The following is a 17448-nucleotide window of genomic DNA, read 5'->3' as shown; positions in this document are numbered from 1 at the left end:
TGAGGTCAAAGGTTGATGCTCACCTAGCAATGACAAAGACGTGCAAGCGCACATCACATTGAATATGATCCCATACTAAAGATGTTGAGTTTTTGGGGCACCAAGTCTTCCAACTCATAATCCCTGTTTAAGCAGGCTATTTGTCATTAATGGGCACCTATTTAAACCCTTTTTAAAGATTTAAGATTTTTGTGTCTCCAGAATGTGCCTGTAAAGTTCCAGCTCAAAACACCCATCAGATAATTTATGAGACGTTTCAGAATGATAGATTTTCTGCTCTAAACAGAATGTAGCTGTTTTGGTTGCCTTTGCCTTTAATGCTAGTTCTCCCTGCCCACCATCCCCACGTGCCTGTCAGTGTGCCTAAATCTTCCCCTCGGCTGAGCCAGATAAACAGCACAGTCACAGACATGAAGGAAGCAGATCTCAAGTAATGTTTGTGAGAAATACTACAGTAAGAACTTTCCCAATGATTATTTGATGTATTTGTTGTGGAGTTGCAACGATGAGTCACACACAGCTCGAGCATTTATCTTTGCACTGTTTTTGCATGCAAATATGACAGGATGCAGTTTAATATCCACTGCTGTATGGATATCTGTTATGTTAATGTACAAAATAAACCTGATTCAATGTCCACAAACCGGGACTGAAGCATTAAAGTCTTTTATAATTGTACTGACATGCGGCTGTGCTGATGAAGATGGTAAAATTGATGTAATTCATTACAAACATGCACAGTTTAAAGACGTTTTAAACTTGTAAATCTCATTCTTGATCACATTTGATGATGACTGATGATCACAGAGAGCTCAACAGATCTTTTAATCCGGGTTGCTTTGCGCACGTCCTGTCTTGTGGATAAGATTATACCCATTATTAAGGAGGCATGTTAATACGCGGCTGTCAATCAAATATGTGGGTGGGGAAACCACACTCCTATGTCATGCTGTGGTCGGCCTCAAAATTGAAGGGATTTGGATCCTATTTTAACATCAGGAATTAAAAAAAAAAAAGAGACTCATTGTGTTTATTTCACTCCAATATGACCACACTATACCTACACACAGTTCTGTCCAAACAGCTTACAAAAGATGATTTTCATCATTGGTGCACCTTAAGCTCAGTCTCCTGTTCTTGTGCTCTGTTTAGGTGCGCTGCGTTGTGATTGGTTTAAATAGCAAACTGCAGGAGAAGCATCAGTCGAGACTGTAGTGTGCAAAAAAATCGTTCTGTAAGGCGAATTAGAAATCGTCTATGTTCAAATCGCAATTTCCATACTATTTCAATTAAATCGCACGGCCCTACTGTATGTCTTTGCACTGTGGGGGATAACGGAGCACCCAGAGAAAACCCATGCCAACAGGGGGAGAACATGCAAACTCCTCACTGAAATGCCAACTGGCTCAGAAGACTTGAACCAGTGACCTTGTTGTGAGGTGACAATGCTAACCACTGTGCCACCCACAATCCATATAATACGCATAAAATTTACTGAGGCTAAAGACTCAAGACAAGCCAAAATTCTTAAGATTTGAGAATGTTGCGAGCAGGGATCGAATCTGCATGGTTGCTCGAAAAAAAAAATGTCTCAACGGTTAATCATTTCACTACAGTTGTTGCAACACAAGAGGCTTATGTACAAAAAAAGGCAACTGCAGCATTTCACACATCACCTTTGGAGTCACACAAATAAGCAACTTATTACGAAATTAGCATGTTGCCAAAGAAAGCGCAACACACTGCGAGGCTTTAGAGCATTACTCCAAATCCAGGTTAAAGTTTCCCACCAATACCAAACCTGCGGCAGCAGAAATGTTCCGCTTTTTGCCATTTTCCTGATGTAATATGAGCTCACACACACAGAATGTTCCAGAAACAAGCCCCTGTAAGAGGATAAGTCACGGCGCAGATTTCACTTACACAAAACACATTCCTTCTCACAGGCGGAGGTAATGAGCAACATCTAATAGTCCGCTGATAAGCTACAACACACCAGGGAGACGAGAGAAAAAGCCTCATAAGCAACACTTGTTTCTATTTCTAGACATTATCATAAGCTGTTTTTCTTTTGAGCTCACGCCGTTCTTCATATTTGCTTTTCAAGAGCAGATAGCAGCACTGTAAAAACCAGGTCAGGCATGGCCTTCTGCAAAGACCTCTATCTGTACGAACGTGGGCTGAAAAATGCGAGCGTTCCTGCCAAATAAGCTCTGAAATCAGACCAGTAGCAGACACCTGATTTGAGTGTGAGCACTGCAGAAGTACACTGAACGTGGTGCCTAATCATGCTCATTCATTCTTCCATTAACCTTCACATTTCTAAAACAGAAGAGACAAACAGAAATGTCATCAGCTTCTGGTTTCTTATTGGAGAGTGAAAGTCTGCTAGAGTTTTTGCTACAATGCCGTTCAAACGTTTAGTGTTGGTGTTATTTTTTTTTTATTTTAGCACACGTCTCTCTACTCAAAACGAAGCATTATTTGATAAAAGATCAAGCTTCGCATTAAAGGGTGGTCCACTACGATATCATGTTTTAAACTTTAGTGGATGTTTAATGTATCTGTGTGAACATAAACATCATTTCTGAAGGTAAGACGCTCAAAGTTCATAGCAAAGGCAGACATTGGCTTTTACAGAGTTAGCTTAGCAAAGCCTACGATGTTTGGGGACTACAATAAAACACATCCAGGTTAATAAGATCAAAAAACACTTCAGGTTATACGCATAAACCCCACGCAGCGAAGGGGTGTGGCCAGAGGCGTTGTAATGTTATAGCAAAGAAAGCTAAAATGTCATCCAAACGCTGCTATTTCCACAGAGGTTCTTCTGTTCATGTATTTGGGTTTCCAAAGGACCCGACGCAAAGAGAGAAGTGCTCACAGTTCAATATTAATTATTCATTCATTCATTTTCTTTTCGGCTTAGTCCCTTTATTAAACCGAGGCCATAGCGGAATGAACCACCAACTTATCCAGCATATCTTATACGCAGAGGATGCCCTTCCAGCTGCAACCCATCTCTAGGAAACATCCATACACACTCATTCACACTCAAACACTACGGACAATTTAGCCAACCCAATTCACCTGTACCGCATGTCTTTGGACTGTGTGGGAGTACCAAGAGGAAACCCATGTGAACATGGGGAGAACATGCAAACTCCACACAGAAACGCCAACTAAACCAGCCGAGGCTCGAACCAGAGACCTTCTTGCTGTAAGGTGACAGCACTACCTACTGTGCCACCGCGTCTCCAAATTTTAATTATGTTCCAGAGAATTATTAAAAAAAAGATATAGATCTAGCATTCGACAAAAGACAGCTTTCAGAATCTCTCCCAGTTAAGTGCTGGATTCGGCTAAAACCTCCTCAAAGGAGAAACATTTCCAACCGCAACCTGTAAGTATGTTTGTTTGTTAAAATTGATCTGTTACATGATAGTTTCTAGCGTTGACGATATGTTTTAGCGAGGACATAAACAAAGATGTAAACAACGGGAAATGCTGTTTGGCACCGATAACAATTTAGCTGCAACTTCTTATTTAATCACCCACAATTTTCAGCAGTGCTGCAGTGTCTCCATGCGGCCACTTTACACATCTTAAAAACTAAACTCAGCAGGGTCTGTCATGGCTTTGGATCCCCTAGAAACATTTCCGTTGTGCTACGTGGATATTTGCAAGTGTTGTGACCAATTTGCAACACGTGTGCTGTCAAATTGCTGAAGATCTTTTTTTTTTATTTGCTGGTGTTTTGTGTATTTGCATGTGTTTTCTTAAATTGCAGTGCATTAGGCTCTCTCAGCTATTGTACTGTTGATATTTGGCACCAGTTAATCAGGAAGAGACTATATTGTTCTCTTGGACTCATTGTATTGAAACGCTGCTTTATTTGCACGTCTTTTATGCGATATTCCAGTTTTGTGCATAATTTTAATTCACATCATTGAATGGAAACAGAACTATTGGGAAAAGCTTTTTGCATTGATGATATATTTGGCAGACGGGTCCTAAAGAAGAACGTGCAGTGATTTCAAACTTAATACAGAAATATAGAAACACTGCAATTTTCAGAACCAAACAGTGCTACCGATTTGTGTAAATTACACAGTATTTAACTGTAATATGAAGTGCATTTTACTGTAAGACAGGTATGCAGTATGTTACTGTATTTTTAAATTGCATTGGTGAAAATTACTGTATTTTACTATAACCCAGGGTTTCTGCAGTTTTCACCAAGTTAAATTTAAGACTTTAAGACATTTTTAAAACTGTTATGACTGAAATTTTATGCTGCGTTCACACCAGACGTGGAACGCGCGGATAAATCACGCTATTCGCGCGTTAATAGCAGAGTGAACATTTGAGGTTACTCACTTCATTCGTGCGTCAAATCCCGCTTCAGAACAGACGCGGATTTGCAAGATGGGCAGGGCTTCAGTCTGCCTGGTGACTCTAGCTTCGTTGCTAAATGGCTAACATGGATTTTATGAAGAAAATAGCTGTTTATGTGCTTTATGAAGGCTGAAAAACAGCATCGATACGTTTAGGGCCGTGTCTGTGTCCACTAAATCCTTTCAGAGGTGCATCCAGCTCTGTGAGCTCAAAAAATCCTCCAGAAACTGAACCTAGATGATGGAAGATTTCAGCGGTGCTTCTGACCGAGGCCAGCCCAGTTTGATGAACTTTTTGTCACAATCACACCCCCACAAGAGCAAGCTCCTGATTTGTTAACGCGGCGCGAATGTCTGCTGTAGTGCAGATTCTCGAAATTGAGCGATTCGCGTCAAACGTGCAAAACGCTCAATTCACACCGTGCCATTCGCGCATATCCTGCCTTAGGATGCCTATTTGCGCGTTTGCATTGACTTAACATATAAATCACCTGTGCTTGACGCATGTTCCACGTCTGGTGTGAACGCAGCATTAGACTTATACACAGTAAAATGCAAAGGATTTTCCTAAATATCCCAGGCAGTTAGAAAAAATTTTCACTAGCGCTTTTAAAAAATGATTAAAATTGAATACATTTAATAATACAATATTAAATTATTTTGTTTATATTATAGTATTATTTAATTCATTTTCAAATATATCAGTTCACAAATCATATAACCTTTACCAAGAATAGAAGAAACATAGCTGTCAATTACTTCAGTCTAGAACAATATTAATTTAATAATAAAAAATATAGGTCAGGTCATGGATTGTTGGTGATTGTATGGGTGTTAATGGCCAGATTGGGTAGCTATACATGAAAAAATAAAAATTAAGACCTGTTAAAAAAGATTTAAGACCTACAACACAATATTTCAGAGGATTTAAATCTTTTTAAGGCCTGAAATTTAGCTTTTGAGATTTAAGACATTAAGACTTTTAAAGACCATGTGTAAACTGTGTTTAAAGAAATACAATACTTTAAACGCACATAGCAAGATAAATGGTGCTGTAAATGTAAATGCAGTAATCTTGCTGATTTACAGTAAGATGCTGGCGAACTGCTGCCAATAAGTTACTGTAGATTCTACTGGAAATTGTTAACAGTGAATGTCAAGGTAAATAAACCCCTCTGACAACTAAACTTGGTTAGATTTATGAAAGATCTGGTGTTAAGAAGATTTGCGTCAGCATTTGTGTGCTTGCATATGTTCTGGCCTTAGCCAGATCTTTCGTAACTAAAACACCACAAAGCCACTGCATTTAATCTTGTTTTCACAGGGAGGAATTTACAAAACATCACAAGTTCACGACCCCCTTTCAAATGACTTTAAGAGCATCTCAATATCAAAAGACGTGGAAAGTTTGAGTTTTATAGCCATGAATAAAAAACAAGCGTTGGAGCTGATTATGCTTTACACCAAGGGAAAGCTACGAAAACAATGGTCAAGACCAGACCAAACTAAATAACCCCAGTCAAAACATCGTCCAGAAAACATTTTAAATGTAGAAGGTTACAGCAAAGACTTTTAATTCAATTCAATTTATCTTTATTCCTATTGCAATTTTACAATGTAGATTGTGGCAAAGCAGCCTAGCATATACTCACCGGCCACTTTATTAGGTACACCTTATTAGAATCGTTTTGGACCCTATTTTGCCTTCATAACTGCCTTAATCCTTTGTGGCATATATTCAACAAGGTACTGGAAATATTCCTCAGAGATCTCAGTCCTTACTGACATGATAGCATCACGCAGTTGCTGCAGATTTGTTGGCTGCACATGCATGATCCACATCCACCACATCCCAAAGGTGCTCTATTGGATTGGGGATCTGGTGACTGTGGAGGCCATTTGAGTACATTGAACTCATTGTCATGTTCAAGAAACCAGTCTGAGATGATTTGCGCTTTATGACATGGCGCGTTTGATGTGTATTTTGGATATTTTCTCTTTTTCAGACCACTCAATATAAAATGGTTGTGCATGAAAATCCCAGTAGATCAGCAGTTTCTGAAAAACTCAGACCAGCCCGCCTGGCACCAACAACCGTGCCACTTTGAAAGTGCCGTAAATCACCTTTCTTCCCAATTCTGATGCTCGGTTTAAACAGTAGCAGATCGTCTTGACCTACATCTACATGGCTAAATGCATTGAGTTGCTGCCATGTGATTGGCTGATTAGAAATTTGCATTAACGAGCAGTTGATATTGTTCTCTCAACATCTGCTTCAAGTTGGATCAATTCTCAGTAGACATAGTGTCTCCTTTCACTGTTATGCTGATGACTGTCAAATTTATGTTCCCCCAAAACACAGGTGTCAAACTCAGTTCCTGAAGGACTGAAGCTTCGCACAGTTTAGTTCCAACCCTAAATAAACACACCTGATCAAATAAATTGAGTCCTTCAGTCTTGTTTGAAACTTACAGGTAGTTATGTTGAAGCAGGGTTGCAACTAAACTATGCAGGGCTGCGGCCCTCTAGGAACTGAGTTTGACACCCCTGCCCTAAAAGGACAGATGACCTTCCTCTAAATGCACTGGACTCATGTATAAAGGACTACTGCAATGCTCTTTATTTTGGGGTGAGCCAGTCTTCTATTTCTCGACTGCAACTGGTTCAGAATGCAGCTGCACGTCTTTTAACTGGCACACACAAATACGAGCACATCACCCTGATTTTATCTTCTCTTCACTGCCAGCCCGTGCATTTCAGGATCCATTTTAAGTTACTATTATTTGTTTTTAAGTGTCTAAATGGTGCTGCACCCCTTTACCTCTCTGAGCTTCTCTGTCCAAACAAACCTTCTCGTTCGCTCAGGTCAGCCGACCAGCTCCTCCTGGGTGTGCCCAGGACCAGTTGAAAGCTCAGAGGGGATCAGGCTTTTGCTGTGGCCGCACCAAAATTGTGGAATGAGCTGTCGTTGCATATTAGACAAGCCTCTTCCTTCATTACCGTTATTAAATCTCTTCTTAAAACCCACTTGTTCAATTTGGCTTTTAGCACAGTGTGAGATGTTGACATTTTATGTTTATTTATTTGTATTTTAAAGTTTTTTTTACTCTCTGTTGTCGGCACTTTGGTCGACTGTGTTGTTTTAAAGTGCTCTTAAATAACTTGAATTGAAGTTGGACAGGTGTACCTAATAAAGTGGCCGGTTAGGTTTGAAGTTCTAGTAAATTAAAACAGTGCCAGTGCAGTTTTCAGAGTTGAAGGTTAGTTTAGTTCACTGTGGTTTTAATTTTACTCCAAGTTCTCAGAAAATGCAAGTATCATCGAGTGTACGTAAAAACACAAGCTACTGTATTGCACCCTGAACAAGCAATTGAATAAACCTAACGCTCCACACGGGGCTTCAGCGTCAACGCTTGACTAAAGGCGTGTCTGAAGTTGGGGCTGATGCGATCGTCATAGCAGCGTCAGCCAACGAAATTCAGTCAGCAATAGGCCACTGTCTAACTGGTGTATTTGCATGCAGCGATCTGATTGGCTGACGCTTCCGTCAGCGCTTGAAAAGTTGAGCAAGTCCTAACTTCTGCAGCGAGCAACGCCTCTAAATCGGCGCCGAAGGATCCACAATGCAGTTCGGCAACACCTGACGTCACCCATTCAAAGTGAATGGAAAGCGTTGACGCTCCGTGTGAATGGGCCGTAGGAGGTTAATGATTGATGATTATTAAAGATGCCATCCTTTATTCCACCACATCTGCTTTGCATTATTAAGAAACAGCCTTTCCCTCACCCCTGTCCTTAAAAAATACACTGTTCATTGTAAATCTTCAACTCATTTTGTTCCTGTAAACTCGCAGTAGAGAAACAGGGCAGCAAGCAACTGCAAACCCTGCTTTTCTTCCTTTTCCTTTTTTTAAATCATGTCTTGGCAAGCTTTTGCCTGGTTGCAATTTCCACCACATCCGACACTGGTTTTAAAGTTTGGTTTTAAAACCTTCTCCTGACTCCATTTATTTCACTGGGAAAAAATGTCAGCGTAATCTCCCAGTAATGCCAGCTAACCACACAACACAAAAGAAAAGAAAAGGACTGGTCCATCCAAAACACATCTCGTTTCAATGGTTATGGAGGAGATCCAGTAGCGAGTCTAAAAGAAAACTCAGTGTTTTGTTAAGAATAAATCAGATGTGATGCTTAGAAAAATACAATGACATGAGGGAAAGAAAAACAAAGGAGATCTAAGACCAAGTAGATCATATAAACTATAATCAAATTACCTTTTGTCCTCTTTCTCAGTCCCATTCATGTGCTTTAACAAAATGTTCAGATTTGTAAAAGACTAGTCCTACACATATAAATGTATATATAAATATAATTTTTTTTTTTTTTTTACGTAAAAGGTTTAGAAGGTTCCTCATTCATTCATTTTCCATCAGTCCCTTTATTCATCAGGGGTTGCCACAGAGGAATAAACCGCCAACTTATCCAGGATATGTTTTACACAGCGGATGCCCTTCTAGCTGCAAGCCAGTATTGGGAAACATCCATACACACTCATACACTACGACCAATTATAATAATAACATTATACAAAAGAAAATTGTTATGAATGAACTGAAAAAGCCTCCCAAGATGAAGAAGACATAAAAGCCGTGGTTTTTCATATTTATGTAGGCTAGAAAATAACATGTTTTGTAATATATTAATCCTTTATATTTATATTCTATATCTATTCTTATTATATCCTATATATATCCTTAATATTTAAATGTTTTCATATGTAAAGATATTTGCCTATTGCTCTCTTATGCGTATTAAGCAGTGTGTAAGCGAGGCGCAACTCTGCGTTGGAGTTTAGACCGGGTTAGTTTTGGTCTAATGAAAAATCTATTATAGTTTCTCAAAATAGCAACGCGCCAGCGGTCCGCCTCAGAACCCCTTCCTTTTTAGACCAGAACGCCTTTGGGCGCACAAATGAGCGTAGCGCAACGCCTCAAAACGACTCTTGCGCCAAGCTGAAACTACCAAAAGACTACTGCGCCACGCCTTGCACCACACTGCGCCAGGTGTATGATAGGGCCCATAGTCCCTCAAGCGTGTCCTGGGTCTTCCCACGAGGCCTCCTCCCGTTGGGACATGCCTGGAATACCTCTATAGGTAGGTGTCCAGGAGGGATCCGTTCCACCTCAGCCACCTCAGCTGACTTCTCTCAATGTGGAGGAGCATTGGCTCTACTCCGAGCTCCACCCGAGAGACAGGGCACGATCCATAGGGTGCACCCTGCCACACTGCGAAGGAAACTCATTTCGGCTGCTTGTATTTGAGATCTTGTCCTTTCGGTTATGACCCAAAGCTCATGACCATTATAGGTGAGAGTAGGAACCTAGATTGACCGGTAAATTGAGAGCTTTGCCTTTCGGCTTAGCTCCTTTACCACAATGGACTGATACATCGACCGCATCACTGCTGCCGCTGCACCAATCCGCCTGTCAACCTCACATCCATCCTTCCCACACTCGTGAACAAAACCCAAAATTACTTGAACTCCTTCACCTGGGGTAAGGACTTTTTCTCCAACCTGGAGATGGATGAGGAGATTCCACCAAAAATGTATAAAGGGCTTTGAGTGTTCAGAAAAGCGCTATATAAAATGTAAGGAATTGTTGTTATTATTATTATTACTATTAATATTATTACGTATTTACATGCTGTTGTCGTAGATGGCCAAACTTAGTGTTCGTAACACTGTTAAACTTGCTGGGATTAAAAAAATAAAAGGAAATTAGGTCCAAGTTCCCAAAGGCAAACTGCATTTCCATAATGGGGACAACTATTTTATACAAGCGTATGACACTGCTTCTAGTTTAGTTTTCTCTTTAATTCGGCAAACAGTGCATTTGAGGCAGAAAAGGACTTGCTCTGACTTGATTTCACAGTAACTCCGATTAAGTCATTATATCATAAATTACTGGTAAGCCCATGCAATTTTTTTGAGCTCAGTTTAGTCGTCTTGGAGGACTTTTCTAATTGTGAGGCAAGATTAATTTGGCACCAGAAAGATACAGGCTATTTGCGCGCAGACGTATAGCCAGCTATTAGAGCTGAAGAGTTACGTAACAGCACACTCTTCACACAGTGAGATCTGACAGGGCAGCATTAATGCTTTTGTCTGCGCCGGCCCATGAAGGCAGAGCTCTGCTATAGCTGGAGAACAGGATCGTACAGGGTGTGTGTTGCTTCTATGGGGCATGTGCAAACATATGAGAGACGCCACTGCTCTGCTAGGCATGGGATGGTAACTGGTTTTAGGGTTACCATGGATTGCAAACGTCAAGGTTTTAAAACCACCAAAAAAAGTTTTCTGTAATACCATTCCTATGGTATATTTAGTTTTTTTCTGATGCCAAATGATCAACTAGAAGTCAACTTATTATTTGCTGTTTCTAAAAACTCGGATAGGCGACAAGACTTTTGTCAGCTAGTGTATAATCTGCACAGACTCTCCTCAGAGGCTGATCCTGGCAGTGCATCTGAAGGTCTGCTCTTCCCGCTGGAGAGTAGCGGTGGGACGGGAAGTGCAGGTCAGAGGGAAGGGACTGGAGGAAGGGAGTGAGGGCAGAGATTGGCATACTGCCTGGAGCCTGCGCTCGTTTCCAGCAGCTGCCCAATTAGAACAAGTCCCACACTGTTTTAAGCTCAAGCATGCAATGTTAAAATACCTTCTCCAATCTGAGCTTAATATAAAGGGACAGCTATGCAGTGGGGGGTTAATAGAAAGCTAACATATGGGAAGTGTACAATGTCAGTAAACACTAGGGGTGTAACGATTTATCGTTGTACGATTTATTGCGATGCAAAAATGTCACAATATGCATCGTGGCGTTATGACGATTTGATTACGATATGACATCCGTTTTCTCTTATTAGTTGAGCTGTTTGCACGTGAGCTACGTTCCACCTGCTGTCGCACGTGAGTTCAGATTGCAGCAGCAGTAATGTTAGCAGACCAAGATGAGTGGAGTTGAAATAGAGGATGGCCCATCCTCTCAAAATCAGACGTCTGGCAACATTTCGGTTGTCCAGTCATTGCTTTAGACTCGTCCGCTTTTTGACACGCATACTGGGTCAAACATCCTAAGTTTTAAAGTCTTCACAGTGATTTACATACTTTGCACAGCGACAGGGATACCTCATAATGGTGTTAAAAGAGTCACATACTGTAATTATAAGGTACAATTCACCCTAAAATATCATTCTGTCTTCATATAATGTTCTCGCCGCAAAATCACACATGACGTGAGCTGTTACTACAGAGGGTGGACTTTGATAGACTCGCGTGTATGGCAAGCCGTTTTAGCATTTAAACCTTTGTTCTGACTATCCATAAATATATTTAGAGATATCTCTAATTATATTTTGACTAGTCATAATTATAATTCGACTAGTCAGAATGACAATTAGAGATATCTGCAATTACAATTGTACTAGTACGAAATCAAATTGGAGATATCTGCAAATATATTATGACTAGTCATATTCCTCCATTGACTTCCATTGAAAAATATTTGCAGATATCTCTAAATGAGTTTTGACTAGTCACAATTGTAATTAGAGATATCTCTAAATGAATTTAATTAAATATGAATTAAATACCTGGAAATGTGGATTTTTTTTTGCACACACAAAAAACGCAAGTGACCAAGCAAAGCCTTAAGCTCTTACTGTTAAATTCAATTGAATAGAAAGCTTATTTTTTTTTGCACCTTTACTTAAATTGTTCCTTAATTTTGTCTCTGTCATTTCAATAATATTTTTAAGAAGTTTTTTAATTGTTTTATTTTTCAGAGACAGGCCTGTTTAATTTATTTTCTAAAAGAAGGTTCAGTTTAACAAGTTGAAACAAAAGAAATACATAAAAAATAGTTTACTTGGTAAAATTTGCATTTCAGTTTAATTTTCAATTTTTGTTCAAAATATCGTGATACATATCGAATCGTGAACATTATATCGTGATACACATCGTATATCGTTACACCCCTTGTAAACACTAAACACACATTTGATATAAATTCAATCAAATCTGAAGTGTTGCGCAGGAAATATTGTGAATGTGAGTTTACGGTTTTTACATTTTTTTATCCAAAATATATAGTATAACAGTATTTTTGTCATAACATTTTGTAAAATGCATTAGTATTGTAACAGTTTTAGAGTGGTACCTTATAATAAGTGAATGAGGTTTACAGTTATTAAGACATGAAGATTTCAGATGCGAAAGCTGCTAAGTGCCACTTCCGCCAAAAATAAGATAATGACATTATGTGAACGCTTTAGGCACGTAGTACATGTTCAGCAAATGGATTTGCTTGAAATCATCTAAATCCCAGCACCAGCGCATTTTGCATTTTTTTAAAATTACCCATTCAAAGTGAATGGGAAGCGTTGACGCTGACGCTCCGTGTCGTCAGGGACTGGAAGTGGGCGTTCATGAATGTAGGTGTTCTGCATGCCTCCTGAGCAAACAGTTAGAGAAATAGACGCTCTCCGCGTGGCTGTTTGGCTGAGATTGAACAAATGTTGTGGTAATGTTGGTTAAAACTGAAAGTAATGTGTTCTGGCAGACGTCTCGGTGTTGCCACCTGCTCGTCTCCGATTAGACACAGTTGTCACTATGACCGCGCTAAATATACGATCCCGGCACACACAGCAGGCGGTATCTCTTGAGGACACATGTTTTTAAAATAAATGTTTCTTCAAGAGGTTTTAACTTTCTTGATACTTCCGAACAGGGTCAAAAAGAGTTCACGATTAGAGACATACCACAATGACTACATACAGATATCGTAGTAGCTTGTTAAATTTGGTGTTTATTTTGTTTTGGGGGTGTCAATGAATCATTCCATAGCATACAAAGGGCACAATTACATTTCAAAGCTGGGACTTAAAGAGATAGTTCAGCTAAAAAATGAAACTTTCCTGTTCATTTACTCAGCCACAGGTCATCCAAGTTAACCTTTATTTCTTCAATAGATCATTGAAAAAGCTGAATCTGTAGTGCTTGGTGAATCATATAACCGCGGTGAATGATGACAGGTCTCTTTAGATTCAAAATAAACACTCACAAATGTGTCCAATTAAATAATCATGGCTCCTATTGACACACTGAGCTCTTGTAAAGCAAAACTATTGGTCCGTGTAAGAAACTGAACATTATTTACAATATTATTAGCTTTAACTCCAGCCGGGTCAAACAGTTTTCTGCGAATGTAGTCCAATTGTAGTCTGAACTAGGCATTACTAATATGCAATTCCCTCTCTAACTCCTCCACTATCTACAAAAAAATAAAATAAAATTACTAATGTTTTGCTTCTGACACTGTCCTGACACACCTGAAACTTGCCTACAGCACTTATTCATTGTTGCTCTTATAGTTGTGTAAATTGCTTCCTTGTCGTCATTTGTGAGCCGCTTTGGATAAAAGCGTCTGCTAAATGACTAAATGTAAATGTAAATAGTGTAGCAATACCATACCGACATTCTTGGGAAAGCCAATTTAATAGGAGGATCTCTTTAAGGGCCTACTCACACTATGCCATCCGTACCATGCCCAGGCCCGTTTCCCGGATCGTTTGAGAAGTGTGAGTGCGCTGAATCGGGCTCAAGCACGGTTCACTTGGCCGGCCCTGGCCCGGTTGGAAGAGGTGGGACTGAGCCCGGTTCACTTGGGCTTTGGCACGGTACACTTGTGTGTGAGTGCAGAACGCGCCAAAGCCCAAAACTGAAAGCGAGACGTGACTTTTAAGGGGTTGTTTCATATTGGTTTATTAATCAATCTTACTGTTCAGTGAACGCAAACTGCCGTAGTTTATTAAAGACGAGAACTCCTCACAGCACAACAGTTGCGTGGCTTCAGCAGACCTCCTCATTCCTGCCGCACGAGAGCTTTATGACTGTTTATGAGCGCCAAAAGTGGCGGATCTGTCCGGCGAAATATCTGACTGCGTGTCACTGCAACCCTAAGGACTGTTTGCCGAAATATTTGACGGCATATCAAACGACTGAAACGATATAACTAGAGAAATCTCCATTGTGCTGCTGAGTGAGAGAGCGCTTCTCACTGAACAGCCCAGCAGCGATGACGTAAGCGTGCCGAGGCCTGTTTGTGGTGTGAGTGCGGGCCGTCGGGGGAGACGGGAGGGGGGACAAGCGTGCTTTGGCCCGGTTCGAAGCAACTGTACCTAGTGTGAGTACGGCCTAAGGGTTTGTATCTCGTGTTCTGCCGTAGATATTCGCTTTTCGGCCTCCAAGATACGCCCACTACAGTCTTTCACGTCCGTTTGGACAACTCTTATTTCCGTCAGTACACCGTCAATTTTTGTGTTAAAGTTTCGTTTTTCCAATCATGAGGTCCTTTGTTGATGGACTTTCCATGTTCATGACTTGTTCAACGTCCGTGGACACGTCAGTGTGTGACTGCACCGGTGAGCATGGCTCGCCTTCAGCTAGCTCCTAGCCAACCTCCTCGCAGCTCTCCATCGTTTTCTTCTCCTTAGCCTCTTTTTTTTGGCATGTTTGAAGCGATTTACTCTTATGCTTACAATTTTGTCTCTTTATATGACCTCTCTCTGGAATATTATGCAGGATTTATTAAAAAGCAATTAAGCAGGAGAAAAACGCGCCGGCATAACCGGAAGTCCAACAGGAGGATCTCTGGAGAGCAAAAGCATGAAAGGAAGAGGAAACACTGCACAAATTGTGAGTCCGCATCATCTGACGCAGCGAGAGCATTGTTTTGAGTGCGTGAGAGAAGTTTTGTGCACAAGCAGCTTATATTTGAGAGCTTGCAAGCAGTTTTGTCCGTTACCGCATAAAAGTTAAAGTAACTATCCCTTTAAATGTTTGTTAAAATGTTTAGATTCCACTGCAAATGAGCAACATGCACACACTGCACTGAAGTGAGGAATTCAGCCATGCAAACTGTCATCAGCAGTATCAACAGAATGCAGGTCACTCAGGATATTAATGAATGATGTTCTGCCGAGAGGTTGAATGATTTAGTTTAATGTGTTTAATGGGGCCGTTAGTTCAATGGCAGCTAATCTCCTATTTTAATTGAAGCCTCGATAATCCAGATTCTACATAATGTGTATTCCTCTAGGAATATACCTGTATCCCACAGTATATAATAACTATTATTGTTTGAAACTGTCAGTTGTTTTAATGCAAGTTATGTGGAACAGAGTGCCTTCACTAACCTGACAAAAGTCTTGTCATGGAAATGGTTACAGGTTTTCATCTCTTGTGTTCAACAGATGTATGTTTTGGAACCACTTGAGGGAGAGTAAATAGTAATTTTTGGATGAACTATCACAGTAATGTTTAATGATAATAATAGACGATATTTTGAAGAAAGATGAAAATCTGTAACTATTTACTTCCATAGCATTTGTTGTTGTTTTTTTTTATATGGAAGTCAATGGTTACAGGTTTTCATCTCCCTTCAAAATATCTCCCCTTGTGTTCAACAGAAGCAAGCTTTGGAACCACTCACGGGAGAGTAAACTGTAATTTTAAGATGACCTATCACAGTAATCATTCATTAATTTTCTTTTCAGCCTAGTCCCTTTATTAATCAGGGGTCGCCACAGCGGAATGAACCGCCAACTTATCCAGCATGAGTTTTACGCAGGGGATGCCCTTCCAGCAGCAACCCAATACTGGGAAACTATCACAATAATGTTGTATGATAATAATATGCACAGGGTTACCTGGATAGATTGAAGAAGATATGCTGAAGGAACATGAAAACCTGTAACCGTTGACTTCCATGGCATCTGGGTTTTTTTCTAAAATGGAAGTCAATGGTTACAGGTTATCATCTTTTGTGTTCAACAGAAGAAAGTTTTGGAACCACTTGAAGGAGAGTAAATAGTAGTTTTTGGATGAACTATCCCAGCAATGTTGAAAGATATAATAATCTGCACAGGGTTACCTGGAGATATAGAAGATATTTTGAAGAAAGATAAAAACCTGTAAGCCTTGACTTCCATTTTTTTTTCTAATGTGGAAGTCAACGGTTACAGGTTTTTATCTTTTGTGTTGAACAGAAGTTTTGGAACCACTTGAGGGAGAGTCAATTGTCGTTTTAAGATGAACTATCACAGTATTCATTTTCTTTTCCACTTAGTCCCTTTATTAATTACGGGTCGCCACAGTGGAATGAACCGCCAACTTATCCAGCATATGTTATACACAGCGGATGCCCTTCCAGCAGCAACCCAACACTGGGAAACTATCACAATAATGTTGAATGACAATAATATGCACAGGATTACCTGAATAGATTGAAGAAGATATGCTGAAGGAAGATGAAAACCTGTAACCGTTGACTTCTATAGCATATGGGTTTTTCTAATATGGAAGTCAATGGTTACAGGTTTTCATCTTCCTTCAAAATATTTTCTCTTGTGTTTAACAGAAGAAAGTAAGTTTTGGAACCGTTTGAGGGAGAGAAAATTTTAATTTTAAGAAAAATGAAAACCTGTAAACGTTAACATAGCATTTGGGGGGGTTTTTTTATATGGAAGTCAATGGTTACAGGTTTTCATCTTTGTGTTTAACAGAAGTAAGTTTTGGAACCACTTGAGAGAGAGTAAATATTCATTTTTGGATGAACACAGCAATGTTGATAATAATCTGCACAGGGTTACCTGGAAGATATTTTGAAGAAAGATAAAAAAAAATGTACCTGTTGTATTGCATAGCATTTGGGTTTTTCTAATATGGAAGTCAATGGTTACAGGTTTTTATCTTTCTTCAGAATATTTTCTTTTGTGTTCAACAGAAGCAAGTAAGTTTTGCAACCATTTGAGGGAGAGAAAATTGTAATTTTAAGAAAGATGAAAACCTGTAAACGTTAACATAGCATTTGGGTTTTTTCTAATATGGAAGTCAATGGTTACAGGTTTTCATCTTTTGTGCTCAACAGAAGTACGTTTTGGAACCACTTGAGGGAGAGTCAATTGTCGTTTTAAGATGAACTATCACAGTATT

The 17448-nt window shown here is 39.8% G+C and overlaps 1 protein-coding gene across 16 annotated transcripts in view; it reads right to left on the bottom strand.

Moving 5' to 3' along the window:
- Window positions 1-17448, bottom strand: part of cables1 (Cdk5 and Abl enzyme substrate 1) — a 55881-nt gene that overhangs the window by 36490 nt on the left and 1943 nt on the right.

Source organism: Danio rerio, chromosome 2, assembly GCF_049306965.1.
Source record: "Danio rerio strain Tuebingen ecotype United States chromosome 2, GRCz12tu, whole genome shotgun sequence".
Lineage (NCBI taxonomy): Eukaryota > Metazoa > Chordata > Actinopteri > Cypriniformes > Danionidae > Danio > Danio rerio.
The sequence above is the reverse complement of the archived record's forward strand: the minus strand, read 5'-3'. Positions and strand labels throughout refer to the sequence as shown.